Source organism: Elephantulus edwardii, unplaced genomic scaffold (assembly GCF_000299155.1).
Source record: "Elephantulus edwardii isolate Elephantulus edwardi_28Jun2011 unplaced genomic scaffold, EleEdw1.0 scaffold00042, whole genome shotgun sequence".
NCBI lineage: Eukaryota > Metazoa > Chordata > Mammalia > Macroscelidea > Macroscelididae > Elephantulus > Elephantulus edwardii.
The window spans coordinates 9802888-9813086 of record NW_006399792.1 but is presented as its reverse complement, the minus strand read 5'-3'; the positions used below and the strand labels follow the sequence as shown (position 1 = coordinate 9813086).

The following is a 10199-nucleotide window of genomic DNA, read 5'->3' as shown; positions in this document are numbered from 1 at the left end:
AAACTCATCAACAACCTGTATTATGCAAATGACACAATTTTCCTTGCTGCAAGTGAAAAGGACTTGAAATGCTTGCTACAGAAGACTTCAATATAGATTGCATCTTAACGTCAAGAAGACAAAAATACCATTGGACCAAAAAGCAACATCATGAAAGATGGAGAGAAGATAGAATTTGTCAACTATTTCATCTTACTTACATCCACAATCAATTCACTTGATCCTAGCAGTCAGGAGATCAGGAGACATATTGTTTTGAGCAACATGTCTCCTTTGGAGAGGTCAGTGCCTTCTCCAAATCACTGAGGACTAATGATGCCAGTTTAAAGACTAAAGTATGCCAAAGTCAGGCTAGGAACTTTTCAATACTTGCCATGCATCTGAAAACTGAACAATGAATAAAGACCACAGAAGAATCAATGTCTTTGAGTTGTAGTGTTGGAGAAGAGCACTGAATATCCCATAGACTTGGAAAATGTGTAGCCAGAGTGATCTTTGTAGGCAAGGATGGTGAAGCTTTGTCTTACAGATTTGGGGCATGTTGCTAAAAGAGTCTATTTTTGTGGAAAGAGACATCATGTTTGAAAATGTGGAGGGCCAGCAAAAGAGTAGATCTTTAACGATATGTGTTGACATGGTGACTGCAGCAGTACAGTCTGGTATGTCAGAGATGATGACAGTGCTACAGGATAGGATAGGACAGGATTCAGATCTGCTGTTCATAGGGTCACTCTGACTCACACTCACTCGAAGACATCCACCATCTTTGTGTTTTGAACTAGCACTCATCCCAGAAAAAACTACCGGCTATATGCCCAGAGGGCATGTGGAGAACTGAGAGACAGTTCTTATTTCTGCTCTCTGAAGTGGCCACCAAAGGATCCACCACAATTATTACCCAGCTGTCTCCCCAGTCCTTCCTATTCTCACCTCTTAATCTCGTTAATCCTCTCCATGGATCAGAACTAGGCCCCAGTGCACTTTTGGATCAGCCCGTCATAGGCCCCAGTGCACTTTTGGATCAGCCCGTCATCGTCACAAGCTAATTACAGTAGCTAGATCATGTCAATCACCACCAGCACATGAACCAGAGGAAAGAGAAGATGCAATGGGGCCTATGCATTGGTGAGTCTCTCTCTCTCTCTCTCTCTCTCTCTCTCTCTCTCTCTCTCTCTCTCTGTCTCTCTCTCTTGCTAGGTAGGTTAGCTACAGAGCAAAGCAGCAACTATCTAACTATCCTTGACTAGCGCTTCTAGCTAACCAATAGGAAGAGAAGAAAGAAAAAGAGAAACTTCTATTTCACACAAATGTAAAGCAAGAGAAAGACTTGCCTACAGTAACAAAATGTCTCGCGGTAGTATCACCACAGTAAATTAACTTTGTTATTTTGCCCTTCACCCCTTAGAGGAGGATCAGACTGAATTAATTATGGGATGAAACTATATAAGACTTGGAGTGAGCACCATATATGAAGCCTAACTCATAATTGGACAATATCAAGACATTATTTCATGCTGAAGAAACCATCTTTTGTATTAATAAAATCCAGCCTTTAACAAAAGAAAAGCCCTCTCCTCACTTGTAAGGAAGAGTTCACTCCTTCCCTTAGAAGGAATCTAGACCTCAACATCAAGAAAACAAAAATCCTCACTGCTGGAGCAGTAGACAGCACTGAGAAAGAGAAAAGAATGGAATTGTCAATTATTTCACTTACTTAGATCAAGACATGTTGCAGTGGTGAAATCTGCTGTCAAGGATCTCTCCAAAGTGCTTAAGAGTAAAGATAACAAATGAAAGAGTAAGGTACATCTGATCCAAGTCACAGCATTTTAAATTGCTTTCTATCCATATGAAAATTAGACAATCAACAAAGAAAATCAGAGGATATATGCCTTTGAATAGTGCTGTTGATGAAGAGTATTAAATATCCTATGGAGTGACAAAATAATAAACAGGTCTGTCTTGAAAGAAGTACAATCAGCATGTCCTTAGAGACAAGGATGTTGGATTTTTGTCTCCCTAACTTTGGTTGATTTCGTGCTCAGGAGGAATCAATCTTTGCAGAGAATCATCATGCTGGAAAACGTGGAAGGTCAGAGAAAGAGGAATACTAGCAACAAAATGGATTGATAAGTAACTACTACAATGGATTTGAGAGATCAAGGAAATGGTGTAGAAGGGGCAAGTTTCAGATCTGTTGTTCATAGGGCTACTATGAGTTGTAGTCAACAGTATTTAACAATGGCAAAGCTTAAACTTGCTGCCTTGCTTAAACCTATAAATATTGCCCATCAGCCCAGTTTCTAAAAGAGTGTCTGTGATTTAATAAATTTACCTTTTCGCTAATAACCTAAATTGTCTACTCTCATTGTTTGCTGTTTTTATTCTAACTCATGATTGGAACGTTGCTAAATGTTTAGTAATTCATCTGAAGAGCCAGGGCAAGTCAAGATCCAAACCCTCTTCCCTCCCTCTGCCCTTACTCCTGTAATCCTTTGGCGGCCAAAATCCAGGAGTACTCATTCAAACTAAAACTGAACTTTACTACCAAATTTAAAGTTCCCCTCCTCACTGTGCAACCTTCTGGTTCTCCTCATCTACCTTCAATAGTCATGAAAAATGGTTTGCTCATCTCCCGGTGTCTCCAATTCTTTATTATCAATAGGTAGAAGGTCCTAAGACCTAATCTCATTGACTTCTGTCACACCTGTCTAACAAATCACTCAGATCACCTTCCCCTAAAAGACTTTGTTCATTCAAATTGCTAGATTTTGCTCAAATTAGTAAGACATCTGTGTTTTGCTTTTCAGTAAGGATGAAGTACTCTTCAAAATTAACACAATTTGACATTTGGTAAAAGTCATTCTTATGAACTAATTCTTACAAAATTATTTTATAAAATCAATACTTAAAAATTTCCAAAGTGTCTCTCACTGATCACACCCTTTTAGAACTTGTTACTTGTTAAGTGCCATCAAGTTCACTATGATTCCTAGCAACCCTATGAACAGATCTGAATCCTTCCCTATCTTGTGCCATCCTCACAATCTCAGATATACTTGAGCCTATCGTTAACAGTCACTGTGTCAACCCATTTAGTGAGGTCTTCCTCTCTTTCGCTGACACCCCACCTTTCCAAACATGATTTCTATTTCCAATGACCAACTCCCTTTATCAACATGTCGAAAGTATATGAGTTCACCATCTTTTGTCTAATAAGCATAATATTTGCAATTTCTCCAAGACATATTTGTTGGTTTTTTGATAGTCCGTGGGATATTCAGTACTCTTTTTCCAACACCACAACTTAAAGGCATCAATTCTTTTTATGTAATCCTTATTCATTGTCCAACATTCAAATGCATGGCAAGTAAAGGAGCCCTTTAGAGTAGTGAGAGAAGATCTTCACCCTGAAACCTACAGCGTCCCTTTTCAGCAGGAAGTAGCTAAGAGAATACGCTGTCCCATTTCCCTTATGAATCAGGGTGAAATCTCTCTCAGGTAGGAGTGATAGGAAATGGCAAAGGACACACTGACAGAGCAGATTAATCAGAACTAGCTTTTTTTTTTCAGAACTAGCTTTGACAAGCACTGTGGCAATGGGACAATTAAAACAGACTTTCAAGGGGGGGAAAGAGGAATGAATTGGGGGGAAGGTAGAAAAAATAGTGCAACAATGAATGAATGGAAACCCAAAATCTCTGTAAATGTTCATGAAAATTAATAAAACTTAGTAAAAAACAATAAAATAAAAAATAAATAGAAATAACAAAACAAAAAAAGCCCAAATACATGGCAAGTAATTGAAAAGACCATAAATGGGATCACGTATTCCTCGATCTTTAAATTAAAATCACTCCTTTCAAGAAGTGTGGAAAGAACTTTGACAAGTCTTCCCAATGCAACATGTCTTTGGATCTTTTGATTGCTAATTCCAAGTGTGTTGAATGTGGATACAAGTAATATTAAATCATTGATGGCTTCAATCTTTTATCTATCATGATGTTGCCTATCATAAGCCCAGTGGTGAGGATTTTTGCATTTTATATGTAATTCATAATTAAGAGGTGTAATTCATAATGAAGACAGTAGTCTTTGATCTTCAACAGCAAATGCCTCAAATCTTCACTTTCAACAAGTATGGTTGAGTCATCTGCATGATGCAGGTTGTTGATGAGTCTTCCACGATCCTGATATCTCATTCTTCCTTTTAAAGTTCAGCTTCCCAAATGATGTGTTCAGCATACAGACTGAATAGGTACGGAGAAAGAATACAATCATCTACCTGTGGAAATGGTTAACTGTGTTTGGAATGAACATTCTTCTAAATGGTATAGCACTAGTCTGTCAATTTGCTGTACTGAGGTAACTTGGGGTTGCTGTGATACTGAACACTGTGCCACTACTGTGTGGAATGCCATAATGGTCTCCCAATGTGGACAGTGTTTGGTGGAGCCACCTAGATTAAGACATACTTGAAAGAAGGTGTGTCATCTACTTCCCAAACAAAATGCCTCTGGAAACTCTATGAACTTAGAGAAATGACAATAGTTATAGGACAGTGTTCAGGTCTTTTTTTCATAGGGTCACTGTGAGTTGTACTCGACTCAACGGCACTTAACAACAAACAACAATACCTGTGGGGAAAGGCAATGTGGGAACAGATAAAAGCCAACATGTTTACAGATATGAAAAGTCAGCTAGGGTGGATGGTGTAATTATGGACAGAGTGAATGGGCTCCACAGAAACATGTGGATGCTCCAAGGAAACCAGTTGCTACAAAATGAGCTCTGTGAAAGCCTCAAGAGACTTTTTTTTACTTGTGTTTTTTTTAATTTAAATAATTTTATTTTACAGTGGTTTACTTACAAATTTGTATTTTTTTTCACATCAGATCTTTCCCATTTTCTTTACCCACCCCTCCCTTCACCTATAAAATTGTGTGACCCTAAAATTTACCACCATCTCGTCACCCACCCTCACCACTCTATCCCACCCTTCCCACCCATGGATTATTGTTCTACAATAATGGTCTTATATAGTATTTGTCCATATGGCGCTGAATTCGTTCAGTTAGCATAATACTCTCCATTCCCTCCCGAGTTAGGTAGTGTGATTTACAAAATCATTGCTCCTGCAGTGCTGCTTAACATTTCATCATGAATGTACCATAATTTCTCAATCCCTTTGATCATCATTGAATATATGGGCTATTTTCATGTTCTTGCTATGGTGAATAATACTGCTATGAACATTGGTGTACAGGTCTCTATTTATGCCTCAGTCCTCATTTTCTTGGGGTATATTCTAAGTCGTGGAGTAGCTGGGTCTTACAGAATTTCTATGTTCAGTTTTTGAAGAAAGACCAGACTGCCTTCTTCAGTGGTTGTACTATTTTATAATCTGACCAACAGTGCATGAAATGGGAACTTCATCAACCCCTTCCTTTGCTCTGTCACTTCCCATCTATGACTTCATAGAGATTTTTCTATAAACAGCTGACATTAGAGAAAGAGCCATAAGCTTATTCCTAGATTGATATGTTGGTGAACACAGAAACTAGGAATGAGGGCTATTCCCACTCATAGTTAACCCAAAAGAAAATGGATAAGAAATTTTTGCATGTTGAGAGAAATGTTTTGGGCAGTGGACTGATCAGAGACCTCTTGCAATACACTCCCATCCAATGGTTAGCATTGATCTATAAACTTCCATTGGCTTCTCAAAAAATTTAAAAAACAAAATCTGTAATGCCACTATGGCCCCAATAGTTTCAGGGTACTCACAGTGGTAACTGGTTCAATAATTAATCATTTATTGGCTACTCTCCCTTCTTATTTACCTCCCCACTGCAATAGTATTTCCTAAATCACTTTGCACTTGAATGTACTTAATGAGCTTGTGAGGACCCCAAACCTCATAGTTTGCCACCACTCATCTGTCAGTTTATTGTACTGTGGTGACTTGGGTATTGCTGTCCATCTGGAAGCTATGCCACTGGTATTTTAAAGACTAGAAAGGTCTCCCTTAGTGGACAGGTTACATAACGCACCTGCATAACGCAGGTTATTGATGAGTCTTCCTCTAATCCTGATGCCACATTCCTCCTCATAGAGCCCAGCCTCCTGGATGATCCATTCCGAATACAGGTTGAAAAGACGCAGAGATAGGACATATCCCTGGTGTACACCCTTCTGAATTTAAATCACACAGTGTTTCTTTGTCTGTTCTGAGGACTGCCTCTTGGTCCAAGTAAAGGTTTCGCAAAAGCACAATCAAATGTTCTGGGATTCCCATTCTTTTCAGAGTTAGTCACTGTTTGTTGTAATCCACATAGTCATATGCCTTTGCATAGTCAATGAAATACAGATAGACATTACTCTGGTACTCTCTGCTTTTAGCCAAGACCCATCTAACATTAGCTATAACGACCACTTCTAAATCCAGCCTGCACATCTGGGACTTGTCTGGTGATGTGTTGTTCCAGTCATTTTTGGATAATTTTCAGCAGAAACTTCCTTGCATGTGACATTAATGATATTGTTCTGTAATTTCTGCATTCTGTTGGATTACCTTCCTTTGGAATGGGAACAAATAATAGATCTCTTCCAATCTGTTGGCAAGATGGTTGCCCTCCTGATTTCTTGGCACAACTTGGTAAGCTCATCCAGGGCAGCATCTGTTTGTTGAAATATGTGAATTGGTATACCATCAATTCCTGGGGCTTTCTTTTTTGCCAGTTCCTTCAGAGCAGCTTGAACTTCTTCCTTAATCACTACAAGCTCTTGCTCATATGTAAACTTTAATTTTCACTTGTTAACGGCTGCTCTGTCCACCTCTCCTTATTATAGTCACCAGGGTCCACTAACTGGGGAATCTACCTAGTTTCCCCACAAACTATGAAGAGGTTTTAATATATATGACCTTTAACATGTTTCGAAAAACCAGGCCAGGGACTAACTGTGTAATTTACCACCAACCACTAATATGTAATTTAAATTGAAGTTGAAGAAAACTAAAAAAAAACCCAAACATGGTCATAAGAGTATCTCAACAGAATTTAAAATCATTTTACAAATAGATTAGACATTAATGACTAAAGACCAGAAGAATTTTGGAGGGAAATAAGGGACATCACCTATGAAGAAAGCAAAAGGTCATCACTAAGATAGGGAAGAAAGGAAAAGACAAATTGGATGTTAGAAGAGACTCTGTCTCCATCCTGACGCTCCGCCCCTTCTTGCACTATGACGTTTCCAGAGAAGAACGAAGCGTAAACAGCGCAGGGCACTTCCGGAGCGGGATTGTTTCACGCAGGAAGTAGTCTCCATTTTAGCGCCGCCCGCCGTCGCTATCTGTTTCCCTTCCCTCCCATTTTTCTCTGTCCTGTCCCCAAGGCGCTACGTGAAGGCTGGGTCTAGGCCGCAGGAGCTTGAAGTGAGAGAAGGGGGAAAGGGAGAAAGAGAAGAAGGGAGATAAGGGGTGAATCACGAAGGGTGAATGGTAGAGGCCAAGGTGTGAATCGCTCAGGCCTGCAGACAGACTGATGAACGTGTTCCTGGTGCCACAGCTGCAGCGCCCACGCGAGTCACGTCAAAGCGGCTGCAGTGGCGGAAATGGGAGGAGAGCAATGGTGGCCGACAGCCGAGAGGAGAAAGATGGAGAACTTAATGTTCTCGATATTTTGACTGAAGTACCAGAACAGGATGATGAACTGTATAACCCAGAAAGTGAACAAGATAAAAACGAGAAAAAGGGATCGAAGAGAAAAAGTGACCCAATGGAATCGACTGATACCAAGCGACAAAAGCCTTCTGTTCATTCAAGACAATTCAAAGCCACTGAGCTCATCTGTTAGTAATAACAAAAGAATAGTTAGTACAAAAGGAAAGTCTGTGGCAGAGTACAAAAATGAGGAATATCAAAGATCTGAAAGAAATAAGCGTCTAGATGCTGATCGCAAGATCCGCTTATCAAGCAGTGCATCCAGAGAAGCTTACAAGAGTCAAAAAGAAAAGACTTGTCTTCGGAAAAGGGATCCTGAAAGGAGGGCCAAATCCCCAACACCAGATGATTCTGAGAGAATTGGACTTGATGAGGATAGACGTGCAAGCAGATCCAGCCAGTCTTCTAAAGAAGAAATGAACTCTGAAGAATATGGTTCGGACCATGAGACTGGCAGCAGTGCTTCCTCTGATGAGCAGGGCAACAACACGGAGAATGAGGAGGAAGGAGTGGAAGAAGATGTGGAGGAAGATGAAGATGTAGAAGAAGATGCTGAGGAAGATGAGGACGTAGATGAAGATGTAGAGGAGGAGGAAGAAGAATATGAACAGGATGAGAGAGACCCGAAGGAAGAAGGAAATGATTATGGCACGCGAAGTGAGGCTAGTGATTCAGATTCTGAATCCGTTTCCTTCACAGATGGATCTGTCAGATCTGGTTCAGGCACAGATGGATCAGATGAGAAAAAGAAGGAAAGGAAGAGAGCTAGAGGCATATCTCCAATTGTTTTTGATAGAAGTGGGAGCTCTGCATCTGAATCATATGCAGGTTCAGAAAAGAAGCATGAGAAATTATCATCTTCCGTTCGTGCTGTCCGAAAAGATCAAACAAGTAAACTCAAATATGTCCTTCAGGATGCAAGATTTTTCCTCATAAAGAGTAACAACCATGAGAATGTGTCTCTTGCCAAAGCTAAGGGTGTATGGTCCACACTACCTGTAAATGAGAAGAAATTAAATGTTGCATTCAGATCTGCAAGGAGTGTTATCTTGATATTTTCTGTAAGAGAAAGTGGAAAATTTCAGGAGTTTGCAAGACTTTCTTCAGAATCACATCATGGAGGATCCCCTATACACTGGGTGCTTCCAGCAGGGATGAATGCTAAAATGTTGGGAGGTGTCTTTAAAATTGACTGGATTTGCAGGCGTGAATTACCCTTCACTAAGTCGGCTCATCTCACCAATTCTTGGAATGAACACAAGCCAGTAAAGATTGGACTTGAATGTGGAACCCAGCTTTGTCTTTTATTTCCTCCTGATGAAAGTATTGACTTGTATCAGGTCATTCATAAAATGCGTCACAAGAGAAGAATGCATTCTCAGCCCCGATCAAGAGGACGTCCATCCCGTCGAAAACCAGTCCGGGATGTGGGAAGATTATGATATTCATAACAGCAGAAAGAAACCAAGGATTGACTATCCCTCTGAGTTTCACCAGAGACCAGGGTATTCAAAGGATCCAAGATACCAGAAAGTAGACGATTTTCAGGAGTTCACCAAGATGTGTTTTTAAATGGGTCCTACAATAATTATGTGAGGGAATTTCATAACATGGGACCACCACCACCTTGGCAAGGAATGCCCCCTTATCCAGGAATGGAACAACCACCACATCATATTACCAACATCATGCTCCACCTCCTCAAGCCCATCCTCCTTACTCAGGACATCATCCAGTACCACATGAAGCAAGATACAGAGACAAACGAGTACATGATTATGATATGAGAGTGGATGATTTCCTTCGTTGCACACAAGCGGTTGTCAGTGGCAGGAGAAGTAGACCACGTGAAAGAGAGCGAGAGCAAGACTGCCCCAGGGATAACAGAAGAGAGAGCGGCTGAGATAGAGAGAGAGAAAGAGAGCGATTATGTGATCGGGACAGAGACCGAGGGGAAGAGAGGTCGATATAGAAGATAATGCGCTTTTGGAAGCAGTGATTGTTAAAAGATTTTTTTAAAAAAAAACCAACTTGTAATTTTTTTTTCTTTTTCCCTTTTTGGTGTGCGTTTACAAGTAGTAAATTTATTTTAAGCTGTCTACTTAAAGTTCATTGTGTAGAAGGATTTACTATGAACCCTTTGCTCCAAGCATGCAGTATAATAACTGGAAAAACTCAAATCCGCCAAAAATGCACAGTTAACAATTGAGTTGACACTTACTGGGGCAGAACAGAACAGTCTTAAGAATGTAGATACTGATTCATTCTTCATAAATGTTCATCTTAAAGTGTGTTCATCCTAGAGTTATTGTTTGTTTCTTTCCTTTGGATCTTGATAACTGCCATGGCATTTTGCTTTGATGTGTTTCTACATGTAGTTGCACACGGTTCAGTAAAACAAAACAAAAAAAAAATGCTGCTATCAAGGATGCAAATATTGAAGTATGATGGTTTGATGTATGGCAGTGTTGTA

At 40.0% G+C, this 10199-nt stretch overlaps 1 pseudogene; it reads left to right on the top strand.

Annotated features, from left to right (window-relative positions):
* Positions 1 to 7631: 7631 nt before the first annotated feature.
* On the top strand, positions 7632 to 9705 carry LOC102847294 (annotated as a pseudogene).
* Positions 9706 to 10199: the final 494 nt, after the last annotated feature.